The sequence below is a fragment of the Chlorocebus sabaeus genome, chromosome 11 (assembly GCF_047675955.1).
Source record: "Chlorocebus sabaeus isolate Y175 chromosome 11, mChlSab1.0.hap1, whole genome shotgun sequence".
NCBI lineage: Eukaryota > Metazoa > Chordata > Mammalia > Primates > Cercopithecidae > Chlorocebus > Chlorocebus sabaeus.
The window spans coordinates 57,368,045-57,388,518 of NC_132914.1; the positions used below are offsets into that span (position 1 = coordinate 57,368,045).

At 36.4% G+C, this 20,474-nt stretch overlaps 1 protein-coding gene across 3 annotated transcripts in view; it reads left to right on the forward strand.

Moving 5' to 3' along the window:
• Window positions 1–20,474, forward strand: part of SLC16A7 (solute carrier family 16 member 7) — a 183,877-nt gene that overhangs the window by 145,499 nt on the left and 17,904 nt on the right. The gene's annotated exons all lie outside the window — the stretch shown is intronic.

The following is a 20,474-nucleotide window of genomic DNA, read 5'->3' on the forward strand; positions in this document are numbered from 1 at the left end:
CTGATCCCCACCATATATCTAGAACTTGTGATCTTAACTTCTTCTTTCAGGCCAAATGGAGGGGAAATAATCCAGGAGGAGGAGCACATAGGAGACACCATAAGTAAAAGGGCGCAAAGTGTCTAGCTCACACTGTTTAAAGCAGACAATACTGTCAAACAGGTTGAATCAATTTGCAGACACTAACCAATTATTTGAGCAGTTCTTTCTCTCTAGGCCTAGACTAGGTAATGGGTAGGGTAGGGTTGTATAACTGGAAGCTGTGTAAACAGAGGCAACCTTGGTGTAGGAAGAAAAAGTGGATCTTACTTGTTTAATAATTGCAAAACTCTTTCCCATATATTACTTCACTTGACCCTCCAACACAGATCCTACAACAATTTGTGAAATAGTCTAGATACCATTAATCATAAAAACAGAATCATAGGCCAGGCGCTGTGGCTTACACCTGTAATTCCAACACTTTGGGAGACTGAGGTGGGCAGATCACCTGAGGTCAGGAGTTTGAGACCAGCCAGGCCAATATGGTGAAACCCCATCTCTACTAAAAATACAAAAATTAGCTGGGCATGGTAGTGGGCGCCTGTAATCCCAGCTACTCGGGAGGCTGAGGCAGGAGAATCGCAAGGGTTAATCCAGGGATTGGTAGAAGTGGAGAGGCATCAGTCAAAGGATACCAAATTTTAGCTAGAAGGGATAGGATTTTAGCTACAAATCTATTATTAAAAGTTAAATTTTATCAGAACTTATGCACAGAAACACATTACAGGGCACCATTCACAGTGCAGAAAAATGTAAACAAACATAAGGACACCTATAAAATCAAACTGTCTGAAATTAACTGTAATACATACTGTGCTACTGTAATAATTTTGTAGCCATCTCCTGTTGCTACTGTGCTGGGCTAAAGTGTTGTGTGATGCTTAAAACACTTATAAGTGTGACACTTATCTCTATGTGAGTAGTTCGTTCCTCCAGTAAATTATCATAATAAAAAAATGGGCTCTCAGAGTTCTTGCATATTTTGTATCAAGTTTAGTGTAATACTGTAAACCTTGAATAACACCATGGGACCCATAGGAAATTGAATTGCTTGACATGGACCATAGACTGAAGTTGGCTACTGTAGTTGTCTCCCATTTCAAGATAATTGAATACAGCAAAACTACTACTGTAAGAAAATAAAAGGAAATTTATGAAACTTTTGTTGCAGTCTCTGCCAACAGGTGTGAAAACTTTATAGCTTTTGCAAACTTTTTATCTTGTATTGAAAATGCAGCTTTTATGTAGGTTTGGGATTGCTATAAGACATACCTGTAAATCGGCACTTTAATATGATTTGAAAACAAGCAAATGACAACTTAAGGTACAAGCTAAATGAAATATCTAAATCCAGAGTATTCAATACCAGCAAACTATGGTTTGATAATTTTAACAAGAGATTTGTCTTTAAAAAATGTCAGGCTAACAGGAGTAACAGCCTCTGCTGACCAAGAAGCAGCAGATGACTTCCAAGAGACCATTGAAAAAATCATTGAGAAGAAAGGATATCTGCCTTAACAGGTTTTTAATCCAGACAAAACTGTACTAGTCTGGGGAAAAAAATGCCACAAAGGACATTTATTAGTAAGGAAGAGAAATTAGCATTGAGAATTTAAGGTAGTAAAGGACAGGCTAACTGTACTGTTTTAAGAAAATGCAATTTATGATCAGGACTATCCTTATCTATAAAGCTGATAACCCCTGAGTTTTGAAGGGGCAAGATCAACACCAGCTGCTAGTCTTTTGGCTGTACAACAAGAAGTCCTGGACAGTGAGAACTCTTTTTCTGTATTGGTTTCATTGATGCTTTGTCCCTGAATTCAGGAAGTACCTTGCCAGTAAGGGCTGCCGTAGTGGCATTTTTTTTTTATTTTTTATTTTTATTTTTTTATTATTATACTTTGAGTTCTAGGGTACATGTGCATAACGTGCAGGTATGTTACATATGTATACTTGTGCCATGTTGGTGTGCTGCACCCATCAACTCCTCAGCACCCATCAGCTCGTCATTTACATCAGGTATAACTCCCAATGCAATCCCTCCCCCCTCCCCCCTCCCCATGATAGGCCCTGGTGTGTGATGTTCCCCTTCCCGAGTCCATGTGATTTCATTGTTCAGTTCCCACCTATGAGTGAGAACATGCGGTGTTTGGTTTTCTGTTCTTGTGATAGTTTGCTAAGAATGATGGTTTCCAGCTGCATCCATGTCCCTACAAAGGACACAAACTCATCCTTTTTTATGGCTGCATAGTATTCCATGGTGTATATGTGCCACATTTTCTTAATCCAGTCTGTCACTGATGGACATTTGGGTTGATTCCAAGTCTTTGCTATTGTGAATAGTGCCGCAATAAACATACATGTACATGTGTCTTTATAGCAGCATGATTTATAATCCTTTGGGTATATACACAGTAATGGGATGGCTGGGTCATATGGTACTTCTAGTTCTAGATCCTTGAGGAATTGCCATACTGTTTTCCATAATGGTTGAACTAGTTTACAATCCCACCAACAGTGTAAAAGTGTTCCTATTTCTCCACATCCTCTCCAGCACCTGTTGTTTCCTGACTTTTTAATGATCGCCATTCTAACTGGTGTGAGACGGTATCTCATTGTGGTTTTGATTTGCATTTCTCTGATGGCCAGTGATGATGAGCATTTTTTCATGTGTCTGTTGGCTGTATGAATGTCTTCTTTTGAGAAATGTCTGTTATATCCTTTGCCCACTTTTTGATGGGGTTGTTTGTTTTTTTCTTGTAAATTTGTTTGAGTTCTTTGTAGGTTCTGGATATTAGCCCTTTGTCAGATGAGTAGATTGCAAAAATTTTCTCCCATTCTGTAGGTGGCCTGTTCACTCTGATGGTAGTTTCTTTTGCTGTGCAGAAGCTCTTTAGTTTAATGAGATCCCATTTGTCAATTTTGGCTTTTGCTGCCGTTGCTTTTGGTGTTTTAGACATGAAGTCTTTGCCCATGCCTATGTCCTGAATGGTACTACCTAGGTTTTCCTCTAGGATTTTTATGGTATTAGGTTTAACATTTAAGTCTCTAATCCATCTTGAATTAATTTTTGTATAAGGAGTAAGGAAAGGATCCAGTTTCAGCTTTCTGCTTATGGCTAGCCAATTTTCCCAGCACCATTTATTAAATAGGAATCCTTTCCCCATTTCTTGTTTCTCTCAGGTTTGTCAAAGATCAGATGGCTGTAGATGTGTGGTATTATTTCTGAGGACTCTGTTATGTTCCATTGGTCTATATCTCTGTTTTGGTACCAGTACCATGCTGTTTTGGTTACTGTAGCCTTGTAGTATAGTTTGAAGTCAGGTAGTGTGATGCCTCCAGCTTTGTTCTTTTGACTTAGGATTGTCTTGGAGATGCAGGCTCTTTTTTGGTTCCATATAAACTTTAAAGCAGTTTTTTCCAATTCTGTGAAGAAACTCATTGGTAGCTTGATGGGGATGGCATTGAATCTATAAATAACCTTGGGCAGTATGGCCATTTTCACGATATTGATTCTTCCTATCCATGAGCATGGTACGTTCTTCCATTTGTTTGTGTCCTCTTTTATTTCACTGAGCAGTGGTTTGTAGTTCTCCTTGAAGAGGTCCTTTACATCCCTTGTAAGTTGGATTCCTAGGTATTTTATTCTCTTTGAAGCAATTGTGAATGGAAGTTCATTCATGATTTGGCTCTCTGTTTGTCTGTTACTGGTGTATAAGAATGCTTGTGATTTTTGCACATTAATTTTGTATCCTGAGACTTTGCTGAAGTTGCTTATCAGCTTAAGGAGATTTTGGGCTGAGACAGTGGGGTTTTCTAAATGTACAATCATGTCATCTGCAAAGAGGGACAATTTGACTTCTTCTTTTCCTAACTGAATACCCTTGATTTCTTTCTCTTGCCTGATTGCCCTAGCCAGAACTTCCAACACTATGTTGAATAGGAGTGGTGAGAGAGGGCATCCCTGTCTTGTGCCAGTTTTCAAAGGGAATTTTTCCAGTTTTTGCCCATTCAGTATGATATTGGCTGTGGGTTTGTCATAAATAGCTCTTATTATTTTGAGGTACGTTCCATCAATACCGAATGTATTGAGCGTTTTTAGCATGAAGGGCTGTTGAATTTTGTCAAAAGCCTTTTCTGCATCTATTGAGATAATCATGTGGTTCTTGTCTTTGGTTCTGTTTATATGCTGGATTATGTTTATTGATTTGCGAATGTTGAACCAGCCTTGCATCCCAGGGATGAAGCCCACTTGATCATGGTGGATAAGCTTTTTGATGTGTTGCTGAATCCAGTTTGCCAGTATTTTATTGAGGATTTTTGCATCGATGTTCATCAGGGATATTGGTCTAAAATTCTCTTTTTTTGTTGTGTCTCTGCCAGGCTTTGGTATCAGGATGATGTTGGCCTCATAAAATGAGTTAGGGAGGATTCCCTCTTTTTCTGTTGATTGGAATAGTTTCAGAAGGAAAGGTACCAGCTCCTCCTTGTACCTCTGGTAGAATTCGGCTGTGAATCCATCTGGTCCTGGACTTTTTTTGGTTGGTAGGCTATTAATTCTTGCCTCAATTTCAGAGCCTGCTATTGGTCTATTCAGGGATTCATCTTCTTCCTGGTTTAGTCTTGGAAGAGTGTAAGTGTCCAGGAAATTATCCATTTCTTCTAGATTTTCCAGTTTATTTGCATAGAGGTGTTTATAGTATTCTCTGATGGTAGTTTGTATTTCTGTGGGGTCGGTGGTGATATCCCCTTTATCATTTTTTATTGCGTCAATTTGATTCTTCTCTCTTTTCTTCTTTATTTGTCTTGCTAGCGGTCAGTCAATTTTGTTGATCTTTTCAAAAACCAACTCCTGGATTCATTGATTTTTTGGAGGGTTTTTTGTGTTTCTATCTCCTTCAGTTCTGCTCTGATCTTAGTTATTTCTTGCCTTCTGCTAGCTTTCGAATGTGTTTGCTCTTGCTTCTCTAGTTCTTTTAATTGCGATGTTAGAGTGTCAATTTTAGATCTTTCCTGCTTTCTCTTGTGGGCATTTAGTGCTATAAATTTCCCTCTACACACTGCTTTAAATGTGTCCCAGAGATTTTGGTATGTTGTATCTTTGTTCTCATTGGTTTCAAAGAACATCATTATTTCTGCCTTCATTTCGTTATGTACCCAGTAGTCATTCAGGAGCAGGTTGTTCAGTTTCCATGTAGTTGAGTGGTTTTGATTGAGTTTCTTAGTCCTGAGTTCTAGTTTGATTGCACTGTGGTCTGAGAGACAGTTTGTTATAATTTCAGTTCTTGTACATTTGCTGAGGAGTGCTTTACTTCCAATTATGTGGTCAATTTTGGAGTAAGTGTGATGTGGTGCTGAGAAGAATGTATATTCTGTTGATTTGGGGTGGAGAGTTCTAGAGATGTCTATTAGGTCTGCTTGCTGCAGAGATGAGTTCAATTCCTGGATATCCTTGTTAACTTTCTGTCTCGTTGATCTGTCTAATGTTGACAGTGGAGTGTTGAAGTCTCCCATTATTATTGTATGGGAGTCTAAGTCTCTTTGTAAGTCTCTAAGGACTTGCTTTATGAATCTGGGTGCTCCAGTATTGGGTGCATATATATTTAGGATAGTTAGCTCTTCCTGTTGAATTGATCCCTTTAGCATTATGTAATGGCCTTCTTTGTCTCTTTTGATCTTTGATGGTTTAAAGTCTGTTTTATCAGAGACTAGTATTGCAACCTCTGCTTTTTTTGTTCTCCATTTGCTTGGTAAATCTTCCTCCATCTCTTTATTTTGAGCCTATGTATGTCTCTGCGTGTGAGATGGGTCTCCTGAATACAGCAGACTGATGGGTCTTGACTCTTTATCCAGTTTGCCAGTCTGTGTCTTTTAATTGGAGCATTTAGTCCATTTACGTTTAAGGTTAAGATTGTTATGTGTGAACTTGATCCTGCCATTATGATATTAACTGGTTATTTTGCTCGTTAGTTGATGCAGTTTCTTCCTAGCCTCGATGGTCTTTACATTTTGGCATGTTTTTGCAATGGCTGGTACCAGTTGTTCCTTTCCATGTTCAGTGCTTCCTTCAGGGTCTCTTGTAAGGCAGGCCTAGTGGTGACAAAATCTCTAAGCATTTGCTTATCTGTAAAGGATTTTATTTCTCCTTCACTTATGAAACTTAGTTTGGCTGGATATGAAATTCTGGGTTGAAAATTCTTTTCTTTAAGAATGTTGAATATTGGCCCCCACTCTCTTCTGGCTTGAAGAGTTTCTGCCGATAGATCTGCTGTTAGTCTGATGGGCTTCCCTTTGTGGGTAACCCGACCTTTCTCTCTGGCTGCCCTTAAGATTTTTTCCTTCATTTCAACTTTGGTGAATCTGGCAATTATGTGTCTTGGAGTTGCTCTTCTCGAGGAGTATCTTTGTGGCGTTCTCTGTATTTCCTGGATTTGAATGTTGGCCTGCCCTACTAGGTTGGGGAAGTTCTCCTGGATGATATCCTGAAGAGTGTTTTCCAACTTGGTTCCATTTTCCCCCTCACTTTCAGGCACCCGAATCAGACGTAGATTTGGTCTTTTTACATAATCCCATACTTTTTGCAGGCTTTGTTCATTTCTTTTTCTTCTTTTTTCTTTTGGTTTCTCTTCTCGCTTCATTTCATTCATTTGATACTCAATCGCTGATACTCTTTCTTCCAGTTGATCAAGTCGGTTACTGAAGCTTGTGCATTTGTCACGTATTTCTCGTGTCATGGTTTTCATCTCTTTCATTTCATTTATGACCTTCTCTGCATTAATTACTCTAGCCATCAATTCTTCCACTTTGTTTTCAAGATTTTTAGTTTCTTTGCGCTGGGTACATAATTCTTCCTTTAGCTCTGAGAAGTTAGATGGACTGAAGCCTTCTTCTCTCATCTCGTCAAAGTCATTCTCCGTCCAGCTTTGATCCGTTGCTGGCGATGAGCTGCGCTCCTTTGCCGGGGGAGATGTGTTCTTATTTTTTGAATTTCCAGCTTTTCTGCCCTGCTTTTTCCCCATATTTGTGGTTTTATCTGCCTCTGGTCTTTGACGATGGTGACGTACTGATGGGGTTTTGGTGTAGGTGTCCTTCCTGTTTGATAGTTTTCCTTCTAACAGTCAGGACCCTCAGCTGTAGGTCTGTTGGAGATTGCTTGAGGTCCACTCCAGACCCTGTTTGCCTGGGTATCAGCAGCAGAGGCTGCAGAAGATAGAATATTGCTGAACAGCGAGTGTACCTGTCTGATTCTTGCTTTGGAAGCTTCCTCTCAGGGGGGTACTCCACCCTGTGAGGTGTGGGGTGTCAGACTGCCCCTAGTGGGGGATGTCTCCCAGTTAGGCTACTCAGGGGTCAGGGACCCACTTGAGCAGGCAGTCTGTCCCTTCTCAGATCTCAACCTCCGTGTTGGGAGATCCACTGCTCTCTTCAAAGCTGTCAGACAGAGTCGTTTGCATCTGCAGAGGTTTCTGCTGCGTTTGTTATTGTTTACTGTGCCCTGTCCCCAGAGGTGGAGTCTACAGAGACAGGCAGGTTTCCTTGAGCTGCTGTGAGCTCCACCCAGTTCGAGCTTCCCAGAGGCTTTGTTTAACTACTTAAGCCTCAGCAATGGCGGGCGCCCCTCCCCCAGCCTCGCTGCTGTCTTGCCGGTAGATCACAGACTGCTGTGCTAGCAATGAGGGAGGCTCCATGGGCGTGGGACCCTCCCGGCCAGGTGTGGGATATAATCTCCTGGTGTGCCTGTTTGCTTAAAGCGCAGTATTGGGGTGGGAGTTACCCGTTTTTCCAGGTGTTGTGTGTCTCAGTTCCCCTGGCTAGGAAAAGGGATTCCCTTCCCCCTTGCGCTTCCCAGGTGAGGCGATGCCTCGCCTTGCTTCACCTCTCGCTGGTCGGGCTGCAGCAGCTGACCAGCACCAATTGTCCGGCACTCCCTAGTGAGGTGAACCCAGTACCTCAGTTGAAAATGCAGAAATCACCGGTCTTCTGTGTCGCTTGCGCTGGGAGTTGGAGACTGGAGCTGTTCCTATTCGGCCATCTTGCTCCGCCCCCGTGGCATTTTTTTATATCTATTGGATAATGACCTTGACCACCCAAAACACCATGAGTTCAATGCCAAAGGTGTCGAGGTAGTCTACTTGCCCCCAAACACAGAGTATCTCATTTAGCTTCTAGATAAGGAGGTCATAGCACTTTTAAGGCTTATTACACATGGTACTCTATGGAAAAAAATTGTCAACGCTGTGGAAGAGAAGCTCTGTATAGAGAGTGTCATGGATGTCTGGAAGAATTACGCCCCTGAAGATGCCGTTATTGTTATAGGAAAAGCCATGAAAGTCACCAAGCTTGAAGCAATACATTTCTGCTAGAGAAAAGATGTTTTGCAAGACTTCACAAGATTTATCATACAGCCAATCAGAGAAATCATGAAAGAGATTGTGGATATGGCAGAAAGGGTGGGAAGGTAAAGGGCTTCAAGATACAGATCTTGGAGAAATTCAAGAGCTAATAAAAACCACACCAGAGTAATTAGTAGAAGATGACTTGATGGAGATGAGTGTTTCCAAACCAGCACCAGACAATGAGGTAGAAGGCATAGAAGAAACAGGACAATTGGGAAAAGATTCCCTATTTAACAAATGGTGTTGGGAAAACTGACTAGCCATATGCAGAAAACTGAAACTGTACCTCTTCTTTACACCTTATACAAAAATTAACTCAAGGTGGATTAAAGACTTATAAATATAAGACTTAAAACCATAAAAACTCTAGAAGAAAACCTGGACAATACCATTCAGGACATAGGCATGGGCAAAGACTTTATGACTAAAATACCAAGAGCAATGGAAACAAAAGCTAAAATTGACAAATGGGATCTAATTAAATAAGGAGCTTCCGCACAGCAAAAGAAACTATCATCAGTGAACAGGCCACCTACAGGATGGGAGAAAATTTTTGCAATCTATCCATCTGACAAAGGACTAATATCCAGAATCTATAAAGAATGTAAACAAATTTACAAGAAAACTCCATCAAAAAGTAGGCAAAGGATATGAACAGACACTTCTCAAAAGAAGATGTTTATGCAGCCAATGAACATAAAAAAAAGCTCATTATCACTGGTCATCTGAGAAATGCAAATCAAAACTGCAATGAGATACCATCTCACACCAGTTAGAATGGCGATCATTAAAAAGTCAGGAAACAACAGATGCTGGCGAGGATGTGGAGAAATAGAAACACTTTTACACTGTTGGTGGGAGTATAAATTAGTTCAACTATTGTGGAAGATGGTGTGGTGATTCCTCAAGGATCTAGAACTGGAAATACAATTTGACCCAGCGATCCCATTACTGGATATATACCCAAAGGATTGTAAATCATTCTACTCTAAAGACACATGCACTTATATGTTTACTGCAGCACTATTCACAGTAGCAAAGACTTGCAACCAGCCCAAATGCCCATCAGTGATAGACTGGATAAAGAAAATGTGGCACATATACACCATGGAATACTATGCAGCTGTAAAAAAATGGATGAGTTCATGTCCTTTGCAGGAACATGGATGAAGCTGGAAACCTTCATTCTCAGCAAACTAACACAGGAACAGAAAACCAAGCACATGTTCTCACTCATAAGTGGGAGTTGAACAATGAGAACACATGGACACAGCGAGAGAAACATCACACACCGGGGCCTGTCGGGAGTTAGGGTGCTCGTGGAGGGACAGCATTAGGAGAAATACCTAATGTAGGTGACAGGTTGATAGGTGCAGCAAACCACTATGGCACGTGTTTACCTATGTAACAAACCTGTACGTTCTGCACATGTATCCCAGAACTTGAAGAAGAAGAAGAAGAAGAAGAAGAAGAAGAAGAAGAAGAAGAAGAAGAAGAAGAAGAAGAAGAAGAAGAAGAAGAAGAAAGAAGAAGAAGGAAGAAGGAGGAGGAGGAGGAGGAGGAGGAGGAGGAGGAGGAGGAGGAGGAAGAAGAAGAAGAAGAAGAAGAAGAAGAAAAGAAAGAAGAAAGAAGATAAAGCAATACCAGAAAACAAATTGACATTAGATAATCTGACAGAGGGTTCTGATTATTCAAGACAGCTTTTGATGTTTTTTTAATGACTTGTGGTCTTCTGTGATACAAGCACTGAAACTAAAGCAAATGGTGGAAGAAGATTAGTACTATATAGAAACATTTTTAGAGAAACGAAAGTGCAAAAATGTCAGACGGAAATTTCTGTGTAGTTTCACAAAGTTACACTGTGTGCCTGCCTTTCCTGCTTCCCCTTCCACCCCCTCTACCTCTTCCATCTCTGGCACCCCTGAGTCAGCCAGGCCAACTTCTCTTCCTCCTCCTCCTCCTCAGCCTACTTAATATGAAGACAGTGAGGATTAAAACCTTTATGATAACCCACTTCCACTCAATTAATAGTAAATATACTTTCTCTTCCTTATGATTTTCTTAATAGCATTTTCTTTTGGCTAGCTTCAGTTATTATAAGAATACAGTATATAATACATTTACAAAATGTATGTTTATCTATCATTTATGTTATCAGTAAGGCTTCCAGAGTCAAAAGAAGGCTATTAGTTTTTTAGCTATTTTAGCTATTAGTTATTTTTTGTTAATTGATAAATAAATGTTACATATAATTGACTCCTGAACAACACAGGGTCCAACACAGGGGTTGGGGGACCAATACTCCATGCATTCCAAACTGCATACACTGAGTGTGCTGTTCAAGGGTCAAACGTATGTAATTTTTATTTGTCAATTAACAAAAAAAATTAGGAAAAACTATACCATGCTTTTATCATACACTTAAAAATTTGTTGAGAGTAGATGTCATGTTAAGTGTTCTTACCACAATAAAATAAATTTTTCAAAAATATTTTAGAAAATTTATGAATAATTATTAGATTTTCATTTATTAAAGGATATTCTATATTTTCCAGCAGATACTGTACTGTCTTATATGCTACTTCCTCTACAAGGGAAGATGGGAATAATTTAAATTTAAATGTTAAAACTTTATTTTGAATGAAACTAGCACGAGGTATTCTAAAAAAGGGGAGTAGAATCTCTACTACGGATAGCATAATTATTATAGGGTATTAATTCAATCATAATAATTCATAATGTAAATAGAATAAAATGATAATATTGATGTAAAAAATAAAGCAAGGAGAAACAAGAAAATAGACTCAGTAGAATGTGAATGGAGTCACTAATGATTACCAGTTTATATGTACCTAATATGTATTTGAGAAGAATATGTAAACCACTGTCTCATATGATTGGCATTTCTATACATTTAACAAATTTCTTAACTATGATAATTATTCATTGTTGCTACAGTACCACATGTACATCTCTGTGCCACTTTGTTTTAAGATAAGTCTGTAATTCACAGTGAACTGGTTCTTCGGCATCAATTTATGACAAATTTATTTTCATTTGTCAGATAGCTTTAGGCTAACATCATTTTAATGCGCATATGTATTGTTTCATCTCCAAGTCTCATTGCCATTTTTAAGAGCTGTGAGCTGTATTATATAATTTGATATGGAAAATATTTTGGGTCAATCATTAGTTTTTTTCATGAATCTTCTGTATGGACTTTTTTTTCTACTTAAGGAAAAACATGTACATTCTGAAACTGGACACATATTAATCTACTACTACATATACTAATCTAATCTGATGGCTACTGAGTATTTTAATAGTAAACATGTAACTTGGAACTTTTATCCTTCAGAATTATGAAAGTAAGCAATTTAGGGTAGAGTGTAAAGAGGTATCTAGCATAGTAGTTAAGCTAAAATCAATCCATCTTTCTATCTGCCTATCTACATAGCTGCACATTTATCTCTCTGTTGAAGTCTGTTCTTTATATATCATTGGAAACATTTGAGGGTAATTAAAATAGGACCCCATTTTCTTGTTCACTGAATAAGATTTACTTCATCTTTATGGGCATTTTTCTTAAAACCTCTTGACAATAGTTAGGGATACAAATAAACATGATAAGTTATATCCTTGAAGTTCTTATTTTATCGGTTATTTGCCAGATACTTTTAATTTTATCATTTGTCTTTAGAATACAGTTTTTTATTTATGTCCCAATGTTTCCTTACAGATCGGTGAACCATGAAAAACAATATTTATACTTCAAGAAAAATAACAGTTTTATTAATGAATGTAAATAGACATCTTTCTTGTGATTTATGTTATTAAGGCACAATAGTAAATATTTTATAAAATATTTGTAGGCTATATTTGAGATAAATTCAGGGGAAAATATTTTATTTCAGAATGCCCTGATGCTGTGCCTCTGAGAGACAGAACAATGCAATGGTGTGTTTAGGATAACTTATACAATATTAAAGGCTATCTTTTCTATAAAATTATTTTTGGTAAGTTCATATAAACAATCTTTTTTCTTCCTTAAATTGCACTAGTAACTAATATTAGCATAACGTTTTAAACCTAGCAATTACGTTTTTCTAATGAGATTTATATGTGGATCAAAAATAGATGGCCTCTGATCTTCATGGCCATAGAGAAAATAAATGTGTTTCTTGTGAACACCCTGGAATTTTCCCAGTTTTGTGGATCACATTAATTTAGAAATCTATCATAGATCTTAGTGTCTGAGAAATACACAGAAACTATACCCCATTATTACAAGAACAAAACAATTCAAACTTGGCCCTGTGAAACTAAAGTAAATCTAAACTTGAGACTTTTATGTAGAGTGCAGACAAAAAGCATTGGCATTTCCAGGAGTAAATCTAGATTTTGTTGCCTCTAAAGATTATACCATTTGGGAGAAACTGTTTGAGAAAAAGAAAATATGAATATGTCTTACCTTTCAAATTTTATTAAGCCTATGACCATGTGAACACATCTCTAGGTCTTCCCAGGTCCTTGGAAGTGACCTATGAAAGTGCAGGGCTCTGGAGATTAAGCTGCATTTCATAGTAAACCCACAATTGCATATACAGTAATCTCTTCTTATCTGTGGGAGATATGTTCCAAGACCCTTAGCGGTGGCCTGAAATCACAGATAGTACTCAACACTATATGCCCTTAAAATAGGCACAAGAAGAGATAACAACAATTCATATAAAAGAACAATCATATACTTAAATAAAAGATATGTGAATGCGATCTCTTATTCTCAAAATATCTTACTGTACTATACTTGCCTTTTTTCTTCTTGTGATCTGTTAACCTGATAACCAAGAGGGCTGCTAAGTAACTAATGGGTGGGTAATCTATACAGCGTGAATACACAGGGCAAAGGAAAGATTCACATCACATCCCAAGCAGGTTGAAGCAGGACAACGTGAGATTTTATCATGCTACTGCACAATTTAGAACTTACGAATTATTTATTTCTGCAATTTCCATTTAACATTTTTGGACCTTTGTTGACCACAGGTAACTGAAACACTGAAAGTGAAACCTTGGGTAAGGGGGACTACTGTAATAAAAAGACTTGAAGCAAGGAGCAGATTGGTGAATGGTTTCATTGTTGTTAGTGAAATATATTGTAACATTGTACATGGATTCTTCTGTTAAATATTAAACCAAGTGTATTTTTTAAACAACTAGTCTTCAAATACTTTAAATATTTAAAAAATTCACATATGTCTTGACACTATGATATTTAATTGAAGAAGTTACTGCAAAATGTACTTGTGTTTACAGGTAGAATATTTGAAAACTTTTTGATCTCCACATCCTTTAGGATTCAGTGAAGCTTTACTCAATCAGAATCATTCCTAGGAACATGGAACTATTTATTGTTAAATACTTGGTTGATAAGATTTAGCTTTCTTTTTTCATCTTCTGTTTTAGAGGCATTTATGTTCTCTCAAAGTCTGATGGTTAGGTTTCTAACTTTTCCAATATTTGGATTGGTAAATGTACTACTTAAGGTACATAAATGCTTTATTATTGGTAATGGCACATATAAAATCTCAATGCATTTATATAACTCTCTAGTAATTGGTTATACAAAGACTATAGAAAATAGTGATTTACCATAGACTCCCTTTTACACCTGAATCTATTTGTTCAACTCTTTTATTACTGTTGCATTGTTTGGCTCATACAAATTTTATTTAATTTTTCTTTCTAATCACAATGATACCAAATTGTAGTATATAGTTTTATTTGTAGCATAGATTGCTCTCTGATAATATGTACCATGAGTACATGTGTAAATCAATGAACATCAACTTAAACAGTAGCTATTTCATGTGAACCACACACATTCTTGGCAAGAAACAGAAGAATGCCTGAGGCCCAGGCATAATTCCTTGGAAAAAACAATGCCAAAATGCCCAAGGAAACTCTTGGCAGGGCTACTCATTTGTTTTCGCTTATTTATCTATTTGATCCCTTGGTTTCAAGCTTCTAAACAGAAATTCAGAGCATTTTCATGTTATCTGGGCGTCATCCAATATTTACTAAAAGAGCAGTCCTAAACACGGTCATTTTATGGGAGAAATAAGTAGCACATGGTGTTTATGCAATGTTATATATGATTTTACTCATTATGCCCATTGTATTAAGGAGATTCCATCTTTCTTTGGGCCCATATCAGGCTACCACCCTATAGAATGAATGGCATACTTAAGCTCTGGCTGAATTGTTCTCTAATATAATCTGACTCAAGGAGAACAAATGGAGTGGGTCTTTGTCATTCTACTGTGTCATATGAATTTTCTCTGTTTCTGGAGTCAAAATTGTTCTGTTTTTCACCTGCTATTTGAGAAATTTTTTAAAATTTTCATATCATAAGCCAGAATAAAATGGGATGAGTAAGGAGTCTTTCTTTTTATACACTCTCTTGAAACTCTTCATGAAAAGTTTTCTTATTAAATTGTTTCATTTTAGCTTGAATATCCAAATGGAATGTGTTAAGATAAATTCATAATTACGTTTCTTTTATTATACTATTTATGAAGTTATGACACATTGTGAATTGAATGAAAGGTCGTATAAAATTTTGAAAAGCTGTGCTGTTGCTTTATTTATATCTCTAAAATTATCTCTAAAATTTATATCTCTAAAATTATCCACTGACTGCAAATTGTCCATAAGGAACATATTCAGTGTAAAACAATCATTCCCAGAACTAAAAAAGGTCTAAAAATTTCTTTTGAATTTTCTTTCTACTACAAATTTTTACATAAGAACAGAAACAGTAACTTCTTTCTAAAACAACAATGGAATCTCAATATCAAAATTAGTCAGGCTAAGTACAGCCTAGCTGCTCAGGGGCTGAGCTGGGAGGATCACTTGAGGTCCAGAGTTTGAGACTGCAGTGCACTATAATAGTGCCTAGGAATAGCCACTGTACTTCAAGCTGGGCATCATAATGAGACTTCATCTTTCTCAAAAAAAAAAAAAAAAAAAAAAAATCTGATGCTCAATATCAATCATTTAAAAATAAATGAATGATCATGGGATAGAAAAATGATAAATTCTGTATTTAATCTGTATTTGAACTTATATTTTTATTACATCTCTGCAAATTATTTTCATGGGTTTAAGTATTTCAATTCATTTTATTTTTATTTGCAAAAATATTGCACATATATCTAATTTTTAAAAAATTTTCTGGGGTCATAAGATACTACATGGTTAAAATATTCTATTATAATACTGTTATAGCAGATTCCAATCAAAATAAGATAATTACTAAATAAAATGTAAACATTTGACTCGAAATGTGTCTTTTAATGAAATCAATAGCCATACTGTGTATCTATAGATGAATATTTTTTAGTGCTAGCTAAGCAGATACAGGTTTTTGTCTCCATTGTATTTCTTTCTTGGTTTTTAATTGAGGTACATGCTGAGTAACTTGTTCACATAATAAAGTAGATGACAGTGGAAAGTATTTTATTTTCAGTATTAGTCAATTATTTGAACTTGCCAAAAATCACATAATGATTTATTATCAAATGTTATTTGTAATGATCTGTGGGCTGACAATTCATTTGAATTGTCCTCAATATTGTGAAAAGCAGAAAATTGGAAACCATCTGATTAACAAAAAGATTATTTCTAGTCAATAAAGTTAGCATTTCTGAGAAACATATCAAAAACATTTACCAAAACTTAAGAAATGAAAATAGCTATACTGCCCTTTTATCATTTAGAGGCAAAAAGTCAAAAAAATTGGAATACAGGTATACTTCTACTTATTGCACCTCACTTCATTGCACTTAGCAAATAAGGCATTAATTACAAATTAAAGGTTTGTGGCAACCTTGCCTTCAGAAACTCTGTTGGCACTATTTTTCCTGACAGCATGTGCTGACTTTGTGTCTTGTGTCACATTTTGGTGATTTTCTCACAGTATTTCAAAGTCTTATTATATCTGTTATGGTTATCTTTGATGTTGCTATTGTAATTGTTTTTGGGTGCCATGAACTGTGCCCATATAAGAGGGTAAGTTTAATGTTGTGTGTGTTCTCACTGCTCCATAGACCAGCTGTTCTGCTATCTCTTCCTCTCTTCTAGGGCCTCTCTATTGTCTGAGATAAAACAGTATTGAAATTAGGCCACTTAATAAACCTACAGTGGCCTCTAAGTGTTCAAGTGAAAGGAATAGTCGCAAGTCTCTCATTTTAAATCAAAAGCTAGAAATGATTCACCTTTATGAGAAAGGCGCTGAAAGCACAGCCTGAAAGCTAGGTCTCTAGCACTAAAGTTAGCCAAGTTGTGAATGCAAAGGAAAAGTGAAGAAAGTTTTAGAAGTTTAGATACAAGATCAAACCACCCACAACATTCCCTAAGCCAGAGCCTAACCCAGAGCAAGGCCCTAACTGTCTTCAATTCTATTGAAGGTAAGGAACCTGCAGAAGAATAGTTTGAAGCTAGTAAATGTTGATTCATGAGGTTTAAGGAAAGAAACCATCTTGCTAACATAAAAGTGAAAGGTGATGCAACAAATGCTGATTAGAAACTGCAGCATTATCCTGAAGATCTAGCTAAAATCATTGATGAAGGTAACTACACTGAACAACAGATTGTCAGTGTTGATGAAATAGCCTTCTATTGGGAGGAGATGCTATCTAGGACTTTTACAGGTAGAGAGCAGAAGTCAATGCTTGTCTTCAAAGCTTCAAAGGACAAGCTGACTCTCTTGTTAGGGGCCAATGAAACTGGCGACTTTAAGTTGAAACAAAGCTCATTTACTATTCTGAAAATTCGGGGGCCCTTAATAATTATGCCAAATCTGTTCTGCCTGTGTTTTATAAATGGAATAGCAAAGTCTGTATAATAGCACATTTGTTTACAGCATAGTTTGCTGAATATTTTAAGCCCACTGTTGAGACCTGCTGCTAAGAAGAAAAGTTCCTTTCAAAATATTACTGCTTACTGACAATGTACCTGGGCCACCCAAGAGTTCTGATAGAGATGTACAAGGAAGTTAATATTGTTTTCATGCCTGATAATACAACATTCATTCTGTAGCTTATGGATCAAGGAGTCATTTCAACTTTTAATTCTTAAAATTTAGATACATTTTGTAAGCTAACAGCTGCCATACATAATGATTCCTCTGATGGATCTGGGAAAAGGAGATGGAAAACTTTCTGGAAAGGATTTGCCGTTCTAGATAACATTACAATCATTCATTATTTATGGGAGGTCAAAATACCAACACTAACAGGAGTTTGGAAGAAGTTGATTTCAATCCTCATGCGTGACTTTAAGAGGTTCAGGACTTCAGTGAAGTAAGTAATTGCAGATGTTGTAGAAATGGCAAGAGAACTAGAATTAGAAGTGGAGCCTGAAGATGTGACTAGATTGCTGCAGTCTTATAAAATTTGAATCAAGGAAGAGTTGTTTCTTATGGATGAGCCAAGAAAGTGGTTTCTTGAAATATCATTTACTCCTGAAGGAAATGCTGTAAATATTGTTGATATAACTGGAAAAGATTTGGAATATTACATAAACTTAGTTGATAAAGCAGTGGCAAGGTCTGAGAGAATTGACTCAAATTTTGAAAGTTCTGCTGTGGGTAAAATGGTGTCAAATGACATCACATGCTACAAAGAAATCTTGCATGAAAGGAAGAGTCAACTGATGCAGCAAACCTGTTCATCTTACTTTAAGCAATTGCCAGCGAGGTACAATGGCTCACACCTATAATCCCAGCATTTGGGGAGGCTGAGGTGGTAGTATCACTTGAGCCCAGGAATTCAAGACCAGCCTGGGCAACATAGCAAGGCCCCATCTCTACGAAAAACAAATTAAAAAGAATAGCCAGGCGTGGTGGCACACACCTGTGTTCCCAGGTACTAGGGAGACTTAGTTAAGAGGGTCTCGAGTCAAGGCCTCACTGAGCCATGATCAATTCACTGCACTCCAGCCTGGGTGACAGAGCAAGACCCTGTCTCAACAACAACAACAACAAGATTGCCACAGCTACTCCAGCCTTTAGCAACTGCCACACCGATCAGTCAGCAGCCATCAACATCAAGACAGGACCCTCCACTAGAAAAAGACTGAAAGTCACTGAAGGCTCAGATGATCATTAAATGTTTTAGCAATAAAATATTTTTAATTAAGTTATGTGCACTTTTTGGATATAATTCTTTGCACACTTAATATAGTGTGTAAAGTGTAAACATAACTTTTATATGCACTGAGAAACCAAAAAATTTGTGACTCACTTTATTGCAATATTTGTTTTATCAAGGTTCTCTGGAACCTCACCTGCAATGTCTCTGGGGTGTATCTTATATAATATGTGTTATATATATTCTCTACATGTATAATTATTAATTTTCTTCAGCTCTTCAGGTGAACTTTACCATGTTAGGGACATAATTATATTCTTTTTATACAAGTGGTACAATTTACATTGATTTCTTCCCTCCAAACCCTGTTGTTTTTATAGAGCTTTCATGTGGCCTTTTTAGAGTTTTATGTTGATTGCTATTATAAATGCAAACTTTTGTATTCTGTGTTTAAGTTATCTCTTTCTGAAATTGTGTGTTATTACTAATATTCTTTCAAAAGATATTGTGGAGTAATAAATAGTATTAGGCATTGAAGTTTAATTTTACATTTTTTTGCAGAATAAAAATCATAGTTTTATTTGTATAAAAGGATATGGGTGCATTGATAAATGAATCTCAATGTGTTTTATATATGATCCATGTAAAAATTCTCCAATACACTTGGAAATTTTTAACACCATAGTATTAGCTAAAAAATTTTTAGGCCAAATATTTGATTGAAAATTCTGACCTAACATAGTATTTATTTCCTCCAAATAGTGACCCTAGTTTCAGATGAAATACAATTTTATTTTAAGAATGAAATGTCAAAGCAAGCCATTTATACATTGACAAGTCCCATAAAATACTATGGAATTTCATTGAGTCTAAGATAGTCTGAATTGTTAAGTTGCACTGTTATTTTATAGTATACCAAGAAAGAAAATAATGCTGTCACTGAAGTAAAACACAGTTTCTCAACATTTAGAATTTTTATAACTACCAAAAGAACTTTTTTAGACTTAAATGCAGATTATTTTAATAATTTTAATCACTTGTGAGTATTTTATGTATATGCATACACAGACATACAATGGAAAATATGCATTAAAAAATTGGTAAGACATTCTTAAACCTTCTTCCCTTTCACTATCTGACTCTTCTAAATTACTTTGGAGTCTGAGTTTTCAACATTCACATCTCACACCTAAGCTTATTCTCTTTGTCAGTGTGCAATATATTTTAACAGTGAGATCCACCATTTTTTCTAGTAATTTCATCCAAAGAGCTGCACCCAATCTTTAAGTTTTGATGTTGCTATTTATTCTACCTTACTAGAATGTGTCAACAGAAGATCTTTCAGGCAAAAATCAGGATTCATGTTTATATTCGTTTTTCAAATGCTCCTTAAAAGGTTCTATTGAAATGTGATTAAGCATTGTCCAATCGAGCCACAGGAAATAATAAGCAAATTCAAACATGCAGGGTCCATGATAACAACATTACTACCATGACTGCCTCTTGATGAACCTAGATTGGAAGAAATCATTAAGTGTAAGACATCCTTATTGCTAATATGATAGGATGTGAAAACAATAGGTGTCCTAGAAACAACAAATTATGGTATTAAAGAAAAATCATTGTTGAAGATAATTTTAAAAAACAATTTCAGCTCTAATTAATGGCATATGTATGTGTATACACATATTATTCTCAAAAATAAAATTTTAACAGACAAGTCATTTATGTAATTCCTCGATTTTTTATTACCTAAATTTACCTGTATCTGTTAAGATATTTTGGATATTTTAGCTATGTTCTATTGAAAAACTTTTCCATCAACATTTGAATGATTATGGTTATGACAAAATATATGTTCAACACTTCTAATTTATTATTT